General features: G+C 38.2%; 1 protein-coding gene across 2 annotated transcripts in view; it reads right to left on the minus strand.

The window, feature by feature from the left end:
• Positions 1-17,207, minus strand: part of cdh22 (cadherin 22) — a 194,670-nt gene that overhangs the window by 127,572 nt on the left and 49,891 nt on the right. Inside the window, exon 2 of one of the 2 annotated variants that reach the window (XM_004547639.4) lies at positions 12,044-12,167. The exons of the other annotated variant lie outside the window; for it this stretch is intronic. The gene's annotated coding sequence lies outside the window, so the exon portion shown is untranslated. The remainder of the gene's footprint in view (positions 1-12,043; positions 12,168-17,207) is intronic. 2 annotated transcript variants of the gene reach the window in all.

Genomic DNA, 17,207 nt, shown 5'->3' on the forward strand with positions numbered 1-17,207 from the left:
TCTTACAATATCCCAACTTTATGGGAAACAGAGTTGTAGCCTTATATAAAAAAGACTTTTCAGCCTGCACAGCTGAGAAAAATAGAATGATTTTTCACTTCCAAGTTGGAGACAGAAAGGGCCTGAAGGTGTTCAGGTAGTAGTGTGTGCGTGGGTTGACTTTCCTGTCCAATGCTGTGAGTAAATGGCTGCTTCTGACCTCAGCCTTGCTCTACATAGTGATGAGTGATAGAAAACTATACGGTAAGTGCATAGATGTGAAACCCATCACATACATCTCACACATAAAAACATTTGTCACATTAATAGGAAAGTCTATTTAATCTGTTTGATCACTTACTCCTACCTACAAAATTCTGCGAAAATCCTTATTTTCTGCTTTAGCTGATAGTGTGACCAATATGCCTTAAAGATAGCATCACCTATTTTTTTGGCTATTTCCACAACTGTACTGTCAAAACTTTAGGTACTAACAGTAAACCAGTGGTTCTCAAACTTTTTGCATCATTCCCCACATGGCAGGAAGAAATATTTTCATTTCCCACCTAAACAAAACAATGACAGAAAAGCCTAGCTGCAACTTTGTTTAGATAATAAGCTCATTCACAATAATTCCTTCAGTAATTTTTGTTCTAAACTAAAAACTTTCATTTCAAATGACTATTTGTAACTTTTGTCACTAGACTGCTTCGTCAGCCTGCAGCACTTCTTCAAAAAAGCAACAAGTTAAACAGAATGCAAACACTGACAAACATGGAAACATAAAGTTCAGTCTTCGTCTTATGAAAAAAGAAATCCAAAAACTTGTGAACAGAGATTAAAAATATACAATTTAGTGAGAGTTTAATACTTTTCACTCTTAGTGGCTGCAGTGAGCTTGTTTTTGACTGCAGAGCAGTGGCGGGGCGTGGTCTGTGGCAGGGCTGCGGGGGAGGCGTAAGTATCTGAGAGGCATCATGCCTCGCCGGCTTAAAACAGAATAAACTGGGTCCTGTTCTTGTTTTTGATGTGTGTAGGGTGTAGTCGAAAACCTGCAGCCGCGTGTCTTGCAGCTGTCAACTGCCAGGTAACTTGCACCCCACCTGTCAGAACTCTGTGTCCCACCTGTGGGGCGCGCCACACACTTTGAGAACCACTACACCGCGGCCCGCACTTCAACTTTTGCTTGAGTGTATTGCACTTCTTAGTTTAAACACCAGGGGGAGCTGCTTTTGATCAAGGCAGTTGCTCCACCAAAAAGGACAATCACAGAAGAAATTTACCCCCAAGTTACTAAACATGGCAGAATCAAAGAAGCGAAAGGTAGAAAGAGAGTGCAGAAAATTTCAGACACGGTGGGAGAGTGAATATTTCTTCAAAGAATTCAAGGGGAAGTGTGTCTGTTTGATCTGCACTGAAACTGTGGCAATTATGAAAGAGTATAATGTACGACGTCATTATGAAACCAAACATCAGGCCTATGCATCCTACACTGGTGCTGAGCAAGAGCAGAAATTAAAGCAAAGGGTAGCTATCCTGCAGGGTCAGCAACAGTATTTTTTTCGTGCTCAAATTGTCCAGGAAAAGGTTACAATAGCCAGCTATGAGGTCGCCCAACTCATCGCAAGACATGGCAAGCCTTTTTCAGACGAAGACCTCATAAAACACCACTTCGTTAAAGTCACCGAAATAATGTGCCCGGAAAAAGTGCAGGACTTCAACAACGTCAGCGTGTCCAGAAATCCAGTTGTGCGACGCATTGAAGACTTGTCAGCCAACATTAAGCTGCAACTGTCTGATAAAGCTGTGCTTTTGATTTTTACTCCATCGCATGCGATGAGAGCACCGATGCCACAGACACCACACAACTGATAATTTTTTTGCGGCGAGTGGACGAGTGGACGAGAGCACGAGCGCTTTAGGTGAGTAAAAAATATATTCCACAGTACCCGTGTGTTAATGTGCAGGAGGTACACATGCTTCAAATATCAATAATGCACATCAATTCTGTCACTACCCTGCTTTTGCACACCACTTTCTTATATGTGTTTTTCTTGTTAACACACAGAGTACACACCGCTGTGCACAGCACACGCACACGCAAAGTCAGCTGATCTCATCTGATGCAGATCTGCTCCTTGATCAAGTGACATTTGTCCGGATTTTTGCCACAAGTGGCGTCGGATCAGCACCGCAGCTGGATCTCCCGATTTACATACCCAGCGCAGCTGATACTCACCAGAATAATTTACTAAAATTATATGGACTCCTGTTATTAAGTCCAGTTCAGTCTGTTAATATTGATAATCGTTTCAAACGGACGTTAATAGATGTTTTGCTAAGCCTAATAACTTAAACAACAAGCTTGAAATGTACCCGTCCCATTTCCCCCTTTATTGTTTTTTCTCTGTGCTGTAAATCTTCTGTCTAAGAAGAAATCTGAGGCTGCTGTTCTGAGAATGAGCTACCAAAGCTTTTTCTGAATAAATCAATAAAGATCCATTCATGGAAAGCTGAGGTGAAGGCAGTTTTGTCTTTAATTATATTCAACAATATAACACATTTGACCACTTTTAAGTGATTTTTCTAACTTTAATACACTAAAGTTAAGGTTATATACCTAATTTCTAGTAAGTGGCCCAGCCCCTCCTATATTTTTATGTATGTGGCCCTCAGTGAAAAAAGTTTGGACACCCCCGTTTTAGATGTTGCAATTAAGGCATTGTGGGGCCATAACATCTGTTCCAGATGAAATTTGGGACCAATTACATGCTTCACAGACAACAAAAGAAGATATTTTTTTAAATCTCAACTTAAACAAAACCTTTATAAAAACACTTATTGGGCTTGGAATGATCAGTGGTCAGTGATTTTATGTTTATGGATGAGTGCATGTCTATATTGGTCAGAGAAGGTCAGTGTTTCTTTTTTCCTTTTCTGTGAACTGTGTAAAATGACACTGAGTATCTGCAATTTCAATGCTTGCCTTGAACAATTTCATGTCCTAAATAATTTACGGGACACTAAAAATATAAAAGCAGCTAACTAAAAACAAAACAAACAAAAAAGAGAGAGATAAATACAGAAATAAGCCATGAACCGATCCATATCAGTTATGTGTCTGACCACAGTGTGTAGTGCTCTGGTAGGGGCCAGCTCATAGTTTGATTTTAAAGCCCCATGAACACTCGTACTGTGTATTTATCATAGCGCAATGGAAAGTTATGACCCTAAAAAAACAACAACATACAAATAAATAAATAAATAACTACACATACATGCACACACACACACAAGCCTGCATAGTCAATCATGTATATATTCCTCTTCGTGCTCATACACAGAGAACACAGCTGCGGGACTGAGGTAACATAAAAGAAAACAAATAGTCACAGCTGCTAGCCATTTAATGACCCCCTGTTACTATGACAGTAATAGCCCTCCAAGCAGCATTGGGGTATTATGGCTAGTAGTCACACAATACACTCAGCAGAAAAAATTTCTACTACAGGTCTCTGACACTACATGAGGAATGTTTGCATTATTAAAAAGGTTTAAAAAATAAAATGGATTTATCTTTTCATATGCTAAATTGGATGCTGAATACCCTCTGCTCAAGAAGTTGCTTTGTATTTCATCATATAGGATCAGAGTACATATTTATCAAGCATCCACAATCACTCCTAGGAACTACACAGAAGTTCAAATTAGGACTCATACAAATATGATTTATGTTATTATTGAAGCTGCCCACAATCATTTTAGCATGAATAAAACTGTTCATTGAAGAATTAGTGATCCCACTCAAGTCAGAGTCTAGATCACTGAAGGGCTAACCAGTGATAGCAACTTGATTTAAGTGATCACTAGGTGCAAGATAAGCGAAGATCATTTTAATTGATTAAATTACATTAAAATATGTTTTTTTCTGGAGACGGAGCTCATGTGTGCCATATGATGTGAATATGGCATGAGAATTGCAAAATTAGACTCATAAAGAGAGTCATAAAAAAGTACGGGGGAAAGGGAAAAGTACATAGCGATTGAAACAAAGATAATGAAAGGCATTTATCTTACAAAGTAGCCCTTTTCAACAAATCTGTGCTGGATGAAATTTAGAATAACAGCCTCTAAACTTAATGCTAGCAAATGCAAAGCATATCTGTAAAATTAGTTAAAGTTAAAATTCTCAAACACAAGAGGTTTAAAAGCCTCACAACTACAAGCTTTTTTCTCAAAACATGGCAAAGCTATATTTTTAACTACTAAAATGGGTGGGGGTTTTTTCATGCAAAGAAATTGATCCTTTTACATGAATCCATTTTGAAAGTGCATTCAGTACTTACACCTTGTGAAAACTGAGTAATAGCTTGGCACATCTTTCTTATGACACGGAACAGGTGTTATGAAGCTACTTCATAGGTATGGTAATTGCTGCCAGCCCAAAGACTTCAAGACGCCAGCCTTGATTCTTTAGGAAGTGTAGAGATAAATAAGCTCCTTTAATGAGAATCTAAGTCACGCTGAGCTTCTACACTCTTGGATAAGCAACACAACTCATCCCCTGCAGGGATTACACAATGTAGTTCTTCAGCTGAACATCCACCTTCATTCAGCTACAGAAACGTCTGCAGTGTGCTGTTATATGGTTGTTTTGGGTGTATGCCACACCATCAGTAATGACTTAAGTGTAATCTGATTGCTCTAAACAGATGATCTAATGACTCAGTGTGTTTAGTGTCCTGGCTTGTGTGTACTTGGAAGCCTTTATTTAAAACGGCTCAACTTCAGAAAATGCAAGAATGAAAAGTTCATACCGTGTTACTGCTCATTATAAGAGACGAGCTAATACTGCAATTAAATGTTTCCACCTTTCTGTAATTAGCAATGGTTTGTCACTCTCTTTGAATTTGTTTCTTAGTTAATATAAGCTAACAGAAAAATCATTTGATCATTAAATGGCCATCAATTTTCAGAAGGTTCACACAGACATTCAGCTGAGATAGAGGAGATTTTGCTGGCACATAATATGGCTCAGTGAGCAGAGCCATAAAACAGTTGACTGCCTGATGATAACCGACAACTACAAATCAGAGATATACACAAGATTGGACAAACCCCAGAAAGATGGATGCCATAATACACAAACACACAAATATACACACACACACACACACACATCACATGTTGAGTCAATATGCTCGTCCTCCGGATTCTTTAGACGCTTAACTCCTGCCATTTATACAGGTTAAAAAACAAAACAAAGATTGGCAAGAGTGGGTTGAACAGATGGCAAAAGAGAACACCAAGGTGAGGAAAATTAGTCAATTGAAGGCATTTCCTCCTAATTTGAAAACAAAGGAATAGTTGAATGACACAAGCGGCACTTGATAAAAGACAAAGAAAGGCCTGGGCAGAGAAAGGGAGCAGGGAAAATCCAGAGGCATTGGCTGAGTGATCGTTTGTGTCTCATCCTTTACCCCAATGGCACAGAGCTCAATCAAATTCTCTTCATTCTTGACCATGCATTAGCTTAGCAAGCAGAGACCTTCTTTCACTCCCTCAATTAAATTTCCACCCGCACATAATTAACGACTGTTTTGTCCACAGATCAATAATGTGCCTGTTCATTAAAAGTCCCTTTGCTCCCTTAAAGATCCCTTTGCTTAGTTCGCTACGGCATCTGAGAAAGGGGTAGCACCTAACAAGTTTTCTATTGCAGCTTCATGTCTCTGGATTTTTTTCCCTTTTCTTTTTTCTTCAACTAGTGCAGAGTAAAGAAGAAAGCCAAACTCACAAGAAATGAGGGAAGCTTCTGAAATAAAGAACAATGACTTTGGGAAACTTTGAATGCCCAACTCATAGTAGCAGTCATAGTCTGACTCTTTGTCTCAGTTACTATATTTATAGTTCAAAACATAAGAGAAACAACATGTACTGTAAGACAAACATGTACTACACGTACTAACTATACATGCCCTGGTATTAACTGTAATGTCCACGTCAGTTCCACAACTATCACCACTTTCTGTGATGCACAAACAAAAACCTGTCTTGTACTTTTTAAAAGATAAAAGATCAATAAAGATTTAACATGGAGCATGCCAACCACCTGCCATAGCTAACACACAGAATTATTACACCAGAGGTTCTTTCAACCTCAAGGTTGCACATACACACACATGTACACACACGCACACACACACACACACACACACAGATTCACATTCACAAACACTTTCCCAGTGTAATGATCAGACTGCACTATGCTGTTGCCTCTTGCCTCTCCCATCTGCTACGGAACCACAACATCTCAAGCGATAACAGAGTTTGAACGCACAGCAGTCCCAAACTGGGTATGTTTTTATTGTTTTTATAGGATTACACAGTATCTTTGAATTACAGTACGAAATGTCTTTGCACCAGCTAGAAGAAGTTCAAGTAAGCTCAGCTGTAACAATTTTACTTGTGTAGTTCTGTTTTGTGGCCATTCCTTTGTAAGTTTTTCAAAGTTTAATCTCAACTTTGTTTAAATTCAACTTTACTTGACTTTACTGTTCATACTGGACTTAATAAAGGCTGACAGCAAATCAAATCCAATATCTTAGGTAGTCTTCATAAAGGACATGACAGAAGGTATTTGCCAGAACATGTTTTTAGGCTGTTTAGGTCAGTCTTTGTAACAATACAGGCCAATTAATACATGTACTGTCATGCTGTAGGCCTTTAAAAAATAGATTTGAAATTTGTGAAATTTTCTAAGATATTGTGTAAAATAATAGCACTACTCACTTGCTGATTTATTGATACTTTAAAATTGGCCTGCAGGTTGCAATTTATATACGTTGGTTCAGTTGAAGTAGGCTTCCCCCTTGGGATTGCGTCAGGAAGGACATATCATGTAAAACTCTGCCATCCAGGGCTGACAATTATTATTATTCAGACTATTTCAGTGTCTAACGTTTTTATCATCCCTTGAAACTGAAGACAGCTTTTTTGTATCACACCTTAAATAATACTGTCTCATGTTACAGCCTTATTCCAAAATGGGATCAATTGATTTCTCACCTCAAAATTCCATGACCAATATGCATATATCATGGATATAAGTATTCACAGCCCTTGTTCAGTACTTGGTTAAAGCTCTTGGCAGCAGTTACAACCTCAAGCCATTTTGAGTATGATGCTGCAAACTTGGTACACACATTTATTGACAGTTTCTTCTTTGGAGAACCTCTCAAGCTCAATCAAGTTGGGCCTGGTGGTTCCATTCTTCTTCCATTTACAGATAATGGAGGCCATTGTGATTTATTGTGACCTTCATTGCTGCAGAAATTTTTCTGTACCTTTCTCCTGATCTGTGCCTTGATACAATCCTGTCTCAGAGATCTACAGACAATTCCTGGACTTCATTGCTTGGTTTGTGCACTGACATCCACTGTCAACTATGATACCATATATAGACAGGTGTGTGCCCTTCCAAATCATGTTCAATTAGGTGAATTTACTGGAGGTGGACTCCAGCCAAGTTGTCGAGAAAAATCTGACAAATGATCAGTGGAAACAGGATGCACCTGTGCTCAACTTTGAGTGTCATGTCAGGCTGTGAATACGTGTGTAAAATGTTATATACACATTTATAACATTTTACATTTATATTTTTAAATACATTCTTTGAATTTATATATACACATTTATACAAGCAAACCCTAAAGTCATTATTGGGTGTTGTGTGCAGAATATTGTGTATGGTGAAGAATAACTTTGAATAATGTTTAGTAATATTTGAGGTTAATATATACCGAGTTGACAATATGGCCTTTTTAAATTTCTATGTTATAATATTAATTAATTAGTTTATATTTTTTGAACAGACTCTTATTTTTATGCATAAAAAAACACATTTTAGAGACAAAATCTGCCAAAATAGTAGTCCTGAAGATGTAATCTGAAGAGGGATGACTCAGTTATTACTCTTTTTAGTTTGTTTCTTTGTTTTATTTAGTTTTATAGCAAAATGGGAAAATCTAAAGTTAGATACACAATAAAAAGTAGCCATGTGTTGTTGTAGCATTATTACATAATCTAACAAGAGGCAGGAAAACAGCTGATAACAGAACAGCAGAAATGAAAAATGCAAGGAAATAAACTGACAACCATTTTTCATGAAGCACTCTATCCCAAATATTCCCTTCATCTGTTTGTATGTGAGGACCCAATTTTTCAGAGCCAATTTAGAACTATTCCACCCATGGTCACTCTTGCTGCAGATGAATCCCCTTGTGTAACATCTGGCAGTCTCTAGGCACCGTGCATCCCTCTATTTACTCCCTTTCTCATAAGCTAGTGTAAAATTGGCCCTTTGAATCTTCACCACAGTTGATTCCTCATTCAGTGAGGCAGCCGTTCCCAGTGCGCAGTCAAATTCTTTCTTTATTTTGTGTAATATGCTAAACACTGCCACATAAGTTCTCTCTGTCTGTTTCTTTAGACGGATGAATGTGGCAGAACAGCTCTGAATTCCCTTGCTCCCAGTGCTATGATGTGTGCCAGTCTCCTGGATTATGAGACATATGGAGGTATGTGAGTACACAAGCTAGAGCAAATGAACTCAGAGAGACTAGCACACTATCATATGCAAACAGTCTACAAAGTGTATGCATAAATACTGTGATGGGAAAAACCAATATAGACATGCACTCATCCATAAACGTACAAATTCACACATTGTTAAATCTTGCATATTACAAATTTTAGTGCAGTAAGAGAGTTTAAATTTTGGAAATGCCTAAAAACCCCAACTTAGATATGCAGACGTAAGAGTAATATTTTCATTTTGAGAAGTTAATCCAAATCTTTAGTTGTTAAACCGCAGGGGCTGGAGGAACACTCTAAAGAGCACTTCCCTTTCCCATTATATAATAGGGGCAAAGCAAAACTGTTTCTTAAGATTAAATGTAAATTTGAATTGCTGTTAAACATTAATAGCTGACTAATTAAAATAGAAATGTGGACCAACATATAAACGGAATCACTGCAGCATGAATAATGCTGCTTTAAAATGATTAAAAAAAAAATCAGATCTTTTGTGTTTTGACCTTGTTTTCTTGCAATAATGAACATGGACATAAAATAAGCGTAAAACAGACGTGGAAAAGAGGGAGGGCTCCAATACAGCCTCTTAGACCACATTGTGTTGTGCTGATGGCTGCCATCTGTCCTGTGAAACTAGACCACAAAGGTCACTTTCATTTTGACAACTTATTGTCAAAGTATAGGTTTGTGTATGTGTGTGTGAAGGTCTTTGTGTTGCTGAAAGTACCAGTTTCTCTGTGTGTGCAGTAAGTCTTTTTTTCATCAGTGCTGAGGGATTTAAAGCTAGTAATGCCTTATCCTGGCTTGGTACCAGTGACATATTTATCACTAGTCTACCTCTTTGAACTGAAGATGCTCTGGGGTGTCAAGAAAAAAAGACAATAATTCATATGTAACATCCTCTTTTTGTATGTCTTGTGATACATCTTTGAAGAACTTGCTGTTGTTGTATTTTGCTAAACCTTGTATGAACACATGAAACACACTTTCCTTCCACAGTGCTGGATTCATGCCAAATATCTTGTGGAAATGATTGATACTGCTAATGCTTGTCCACTGGAGCCAGGAAAGTTCCATTAGCATTAACACTGGAACGAGAGAGGAGCCTCTCTGCCTCTGTCCAATCATGAAAAGGATTAACCATGAGCATTTAAATTTTAACAATGAATCAACAATTAATATTTAATATTTTGTTTTCTCTGTACAAAACCCAAAGTGTCAAAAACAAGCCGATCCACTGTGGGCACGGTAGCCTCATTAATGTGAAGGGACCAGGAAATTAACATGCTCAGACAAGAAAATGACTTGGAAAGTGTCAGGGACCACTGGATTTGGAGACATTAAAAATTTTCTTTGAACTATGTCCTCATGTAGGAGCACATTATTCTCCGGGGCAATATTACAACCCTGTAGCTCAATGTTACGGTCACCAGTTATAATAATATCACGGTTGTTTGTAAGAAGTCATGTATTTTCTGTCATTTTGGTCTGATAGATTGATCCAAGTACATGTGTTATATAAGACTTAGACACCATTTTTATGGACTAGAAAGAGTGATGAACTGTTATGACGTGGAATTTAAAAAGGTTTTGTTTTTCCACTCATTTAGAAACCAGCTGCTGAATTCACTCAAAACTGACCCAGAATTCAAAAGTGAACTGAATTAAGCTACAGATTATGTTTTCAGTTTTGTCAACAGTATAATCTTTAATCTGTGCTTGCATTTAACAGACATTGTGCCAAAACTGCGAGCTCAGGGACTAGATGTGTCCCGAATACACCTTGAAAGTCAAAGTTACTTTTACAATAACATCTTGTGTATACAAGCTTGTACGTTTTAATAAAAGAACCAGATATTGTGCTCTGAAGACGTTTTTGTCCCGTTACTGCTTTCTTATTTTTGAATATTTGTGTCAGATCATCTATTTTCTCACAAGTCTTGGTGATCATCAAGATGATGATGCACACTTTTTTTTCGTGTGAAGATTATGTTATCAGTATATGATGTGTTAATTAGCAGCTAAGCAAACCCATTTCCTTGTTTCAGGCATTTTAAATTAGAATTATATCAATTATCGTCTTTTACCAAACTCTTGCCACAAAATCAGTGAGCCTATTGAGTAAAATGTCTCTAACAAAGATTAAGAACTCTTTGCTGGAAGAGCAGTTTTCACTAAGCAGTCTGTATTTCCTGTTACAAAAGGCCAATTGATACTAATGACTTATCCCTTTTAAAAAGAAATCACATTAATTGCCGGTATTTCCCATCACCCTTAAACCTCACCAAAATTCATTGAGCCTATCAGTTAACCCCTTATATACCAACTCAATTACTAACCTAAATGGCAAACTTGGATTGGAATATTAATATGAGTGTTTTTGTTGTGATAACTGCTGTGGTAAATGCTTACACAGGTACACTATAGTATCATATAATAATACTAATAGGATGACATGGCAATGTCTTCTGAAAGCCAGAACAACTTTTCATGTTACAGTAGCACCGTTACACTGTAGCTGGAAACAGAAAAAAAATAATTAAAAAAAGGAGAGATTCATTTTTTTTACAGAAAAAAGATCACAGACTCAAAGCACTATATTAAGTATGCATAGTATTTTTTAGTGCCTCAGTAAAATGCATGTGATATCACCATAACAAGTCAATTTTAACTTGGAGAACATGGTTCACAATAAGACTGGGATAAATTCCTGCAGGACATCTGCAGGCTATTTTCAATTCCTAAGGGATAGCTATGAGCTGTGTAACACTGCACACACTAATGCACAGACGCAGACACAGACACACACACACACACACAGGCACACACACACACAACAGCAGCAAAACATCACCCCCGGATGTATCAGATTACACCATGCAGTACATTCAATTGCATCTGATGGCAGATGGTGTAAACAAAATCAAACACACGTAATCTTGAGGATTGGATCCTTCAGTGAGTTATTAACCCTGATATTCAAAAACCTGACTAAGGACTAGACATATTAAGGCAAGGAGCAGCATGTGAGGCATCTGAGCTGAGTCATATCTTTTTTAAACTGCTTATTTAGCTGGGTTTCTTTTTCAATGTTATTATAATCACATGTTTGTTACACTAAATGCAATGAAACTGTTGTACATACAAATATGATATGACATGTGATATGAAATAATCTTTTTTTTTGTTGAGATTAAGCTTACCTACAGTGGTGATGTAGTTTGATACTTTGGAGTGGTGTATAGGCCACTGGTGTACAGTAAGCATCTTCATTTTATTGTCTTAAAAAGATGTGTAAGATTACCAGGTCAATGCAAGCATTAAAGCAGATAATAGGTAGGCAAATTAAACAGATTGCTGGTCAGTTTGCTAATGGTTGTCTAAACACTTTTTAAAATTACTAAAAATGGAGAAACTAAGCAGACCTTATTACCTCATTGCCCATGGCATATGTAAATAACAGACTCACCATCCCTCAGCCAGATGACCTTGCTGACACTTTGTGCGAATGATGGCTCTCAGGTCCTTCAGGTTGTCTTTATTATGCCATCTAACATTAGTCTCTCTCGAACACCGTGTCTCCTCCTCAACTTCTGAAAAATAAAACATACCCTAGAGTGAATTTCTTTGTTTGTTCCAGTTTAAATAAATTAATCCCCCAGTTAGATTTTTAATGGGGGTGTTAGGGGCAGGTGGGATGGTGGAAACGAGGAGGAAAGAGAGGGAGGCAATTTGCTAATGGAACAGAGAAAAATGGTGTATGGGCCCAGGATGAAAAAGGAGGAGAAAAAAAAAACCTTGGTCTGTCTGGAGAGTAAAAGACTGAGCTATAGAGCGGGCGCTAAAGTGGTTTTAAAAAAGATCATTAACTGCCATCTTCATCTCAGGTGCAAGGTTAGAGAGTGAGGGATACTTCAAGAAACATAGGAGAGTGGAAGAGTAAAGTCTACGAACTTCATTTAATTACCTGCTTTAGATCTGCAATGCCCCCCCAAGCCCATCCCTACACACACACATGCATACCCTCATACCCCCACATCCTCTCACCCCGATGCAGCCATTGCACAGTCCTGTCCTACACAACGACTGAGTCTGCCACTCTTACCTTGAGGGTAAGATGCAGTGGACCCTTGAGACTGTGACACAGGTATTTAACTATTAATTACTGTGCAACTGGAGTCTACAAACTTTGTCCTGATACCCAGTTGCCCTGTAACTGCATGTTTAGATTAGAAGCCACAGACTCAGTCAGCAACATGACACTCCAGGATTTAGGCCTCTTAATTTGGTAAAACAGTATTTACAGATATTACTCGTGTGTGAGACATTTTTATCCAGCTCTTGAAGTTGAAGAGAGCCTTTTTGTGCCACAGCTTAAATAGTATATAGTGTCAGTATCATTTTTTAATTCACAATGGAACCTAAATCTCTTTTAATCACTGCAAATGGCAGAGTAGCCAGATAAGGCTGACACAATATGAAAAGGGGAATCAGTTGTATCCAAAATCAGCCTGGAGAAGAATGCTAACCTTGAATAATGTTCAATTACTTTTGAGGCTACTACATGCTGAATCAACAAATCCGCCTTAGTATTTTAAACCACTAGATTAAAAGGCTATCTGATTAGATTAGATGTTTTGTAAGGACTGTGATATTTCATGCATAAGAGGACACATTTACACACAAGCTGCAAAGGCTCTGTGCGCAAGTACCACAGAGCAGCGACCCGGTACCACTTGTGTTTACACCGTCGTTAAAGACTATTGTAGGATATATCACATGCTTGGTTAACCATATCATTCTAATAGACTGCTAAGAATAGGGGTATTTTGATCAAGTGGATAAGAGGCCCTTGCGGATAGAAAGAAAGCAGTTTAACAAATACCTACAGAAATTTGACTCTAAACAAAGTAATGCTGTGATCAAGCGAATGTGAACTCAAGGAAAAAAAAGTTGAAGCAAAAGTGAATGGCATGACATTGATTTTCTACCATGATGATTTATCTATTCACCACAAACAAAGTATAGAAAACAAAAGGAATCTTCTGGCGACTGCAGCTAAACAGTTGCACTGGGCCTTGCTGAGATCCTGAAGCTTATCGTGATCAAAAGCCGCATGATGCAAAATCCTCACTGGGCTTGAGATTGTTACATTGTTTTTCATTTGTTTGTTATTATCATTCTGTCCATCCACTCCTTTTCCCCCTCTAATTGCCTCTGTGAAGGGACTTTTATCATTTTAGATATCATCGTTATAGTCCCCTGACTTGAAAAAATACATAAGTCAGTGAATATGGGTATGCATCTTAATTAGTTGTTTAGAATGGTGATGAGACGTTTTACTTTTTAACCATTTCACTGTTTCATTGAGTGTTGAAAAGGAATCTAAACCATTTTTCACATTATGAGAAAGGAAATAGGAGGAATACCCCAAAATAAAATGATCGTTACATCACACCATGCCCTCTTGTGTATAGTCGCATGGACTCCCCGAGAGCACAGAACGCGGTCCTCTGAGAAGCAGCTATGCTGCTTTTTCACCTACCAGTGTGTATATTTTCTGCTGCATGCTGTGGCTCTGGGGGTGTTTTACACTGATTCCCGGGAGGCATGAGTCTATTTATACAGGATCTTAAAACAGGATAGTCATACACCTCCCACCTCCCAGCTCCACCCTTGCAGCACCAGCTTTAGGTGACACACAGCCACATGATAGCCCAATCTAATCTTTTAATCGCTCTGGTAACTTCATGTCTCAGGGTGAGTTGGAGCAAGCTAACGGTGGGGATGGAAAATCGTCTGCAGAGATATGATATGATCCTTGAACACGTAACAAAAAAGACACACACACAAACTCCCATGCACACTTATACACACTGTCCCGCTCCACCCCATCCCCAGAGTACTATGGCGAAGCCTCATGTATCTGTGGGTATTAACAGATCAGCACAGAGCTGTAGCCACCCTGCTTTAAAGTCTTTTCTTGAGGTAGTGCTTCAGAAGCCTGCTGCAGAGGAGGATAAACGCACAGCAATCCCCCAGGCCCAGCGCCTCCTCAGCTCCCTCTTTGCTGCCCCCCACCTTCTCCTCCATTCCTCACTTATCCTTACTTTCCTTCCATCCCTTATTATTTGTCTCCCTCTTTTCCTCAGCATCTCATTCTTTCTGTAACACTCCTTGTCCCCACCTTCCCTTTGGCCTTTCATAGTATTCTACTTTTCATGTCTACTTATCGTCATCCTCTCCCATTTTGTGTCCATCACTTTCTCGAGCCTTTGCCCCCACGTTGTTTTCTTTCTGCTTCAGACCTCAGTAACAAACAAGGCTTATTATTATTGCCATAAAGTAGCATCTCAATCTGAGAAGACACAGAGACACTGCAGAAAGTGAGGATGACAAGGGGGAGAATATGCAGTGAAACTAAAGTTAATGAACATGAAAAAATGCAGTGTAACCTCTGTCATAAGAACAAGCCCCAGTCACACATTTCTAGAGACCAGTTGGCTACCCCCTGGCCAGGTGTAATTGGTCACAAAGAGGTATAGAGAACTGCACTGAAAACCTCTTTGTGAATGTTCATCTTCCATGCAAATTTCCACAGTTGCAATTTGCATGGAAGATGCTGCTTTGTCCACAAACACTCACTAACTACAGAGTACTACTGAAACTATGAAAAAGAGACTGTTTACACTCAAAGTAAAAACAACCTGTGGGGTCCTAGGGGGTTGCCAACCAGTCTCTAGACCTGAGTGATTGTGGCCTTAGGTTAATTATGCGGTAAGGTGAATCTGAAAAACTAAAGAAAAAAAAAAGATTACAAAACAAACTTCTCTGGAGTGGGGCTTGCAACCACATAGAATAAATAATAGATGACAATATTTTCTGAATGTTGTCAGAAGTTATTTTTTCAGGACCAAAACTCCAAACACTAGCACTACCTGACAGCCAACTTAAGCACTGAGGAAAATCGAAGTTGTGGAAGTGAGCTCAAGATAACGGTCCTGAAAATAACAAAAAAATAACAGTTTAACTATTAGTCAAAAAGTATTTTTGTGGGGCTACATGGCATTTAAATAGATTTTTATAATCTACAATTCTGCCATATTACGAACTCTTTGGTCTTGTTGTTGTTTTTTTCTCTGGTGAAATGTAATATCCATGTTCACTCTGTGAGTTCTCTTCCTCTACCCAACAGAGTGACTGATTGGACAGCACAAATTATCTGTGTACAAATATAACATTTACTGTGACTTGTAAACTTTTAAACCAATGTAATGAGAGAAGTATCACATTTTTGTGTAATGGTTGACTTAATGGTGATCAAATTCAGTTTTTTTTTAAACATATATCTGTATGTTTGCTGTCAATGAGTCCCTGGGGACATCCTAGAGATTATGCAATCCAAAAACACTGAGAGACTAATGTGGTCAATATATTGCATTGACATCCTGCCAAGACACAGAGGCAGAATGAGTTCATTACATTTGGTTTAAAAAGGAAAAAAAACAAGACTCTAGAGCAAATTGCATTTTTTGGGGGGGAAAAGTAAAAGCTACACTATATTCATCAATCCTTGTCAGGGTGTTATTCATTAAAAGCAAAAAATAAAAAAAATAAAAGGAAAGAATAAGAAAAAAAAACCTTGAAATGTGCTTGAAATAATTTTGTAAGTGAGAAAGGAGTTAAAAAAGCTAAAAACTGCTGCAAATATAATCCTTGTTAAAGACTAGACAGAGAGAGGCGTGTAAATAAAGTGACAGAGAGACATGTAGACAAATACTTTGCCATTCAAACACACAGAATGATAGATGAACATGAAGGCAGACTGACAGGCAGACCAGGGAAGGCTAAGTAGGCTGAATCCAAATTAAGCTGATCAGTGCTCACTGTGAGTTAATCTAGTTATGTGGATAAAGGACTTCCCTATGGCTAAAAACACAGCAAGTTATGAGTCAGAGTGTGTGTGTGTGTGTGTGTGTGTATCTGTGCGGGTGTGTGTTTGTTTGTGTATCTGTCTGTGTGTGTAGATGTGGGAAAATGAATCACGTGCATCTGTCTGTTTCCCAGTGAGCAGTGTTGGAACCTCGAAAGCTTTCTAAATAGCTAACAGTTGCAACCTGTGTTTTGCACTCTACTTACATTTTCAAAGAGAATCAAACTTTAGGCAGTGACTGAAAAAGTTATAGTGACAGAGACGTTAGGCCAAGACAATGATAATGACAGACAGCATGTCAAACCTGAGATTCACACTGCAAAGTGTGCTTCTATTAGGGGGTGTAAGAGACGTTTGCTATACTGTAGTGTGTAGTGTACTGTGACTAGGAAAATGCAGTTTTTTTAGGGCATATTACTAAATTAATCTACACTGTCAGTTTTAAAATCTCAGAAGCATATGTCAGAACATTCCCTCTCATGTGTATAACACTTGGAAGTGCAGTTAGAACGCAAACTAAATCTCCAAATCAATCAGACACCTTTACTTCTTCTCCCCCCCATTTAGCAGTCTTCACTAAAAGACATCAAGGGTAAATGACTGTAGTGTTTCTTTGGAACTACCAAAAATATAGTACCGGTAATAGTAAAGCATTTTCTGAAATTAGAAAAAAAGATGAATACAAATTCAATCAGCTCTG

This window comes from Maylandia zebra, linkage group LG5 (genome assembly GCF_041146795.1).
Source record: "Maylandia zebra isolate NMK-2024a linkage group LG5, Mzebra_GT3a, whole genome shotgun sequence".
NCBI lineage: Eukaryota > Metazoa > Chordata > Actinopteri > Cichliformes > Cichlidae > Maylandia > Maylandia zebra.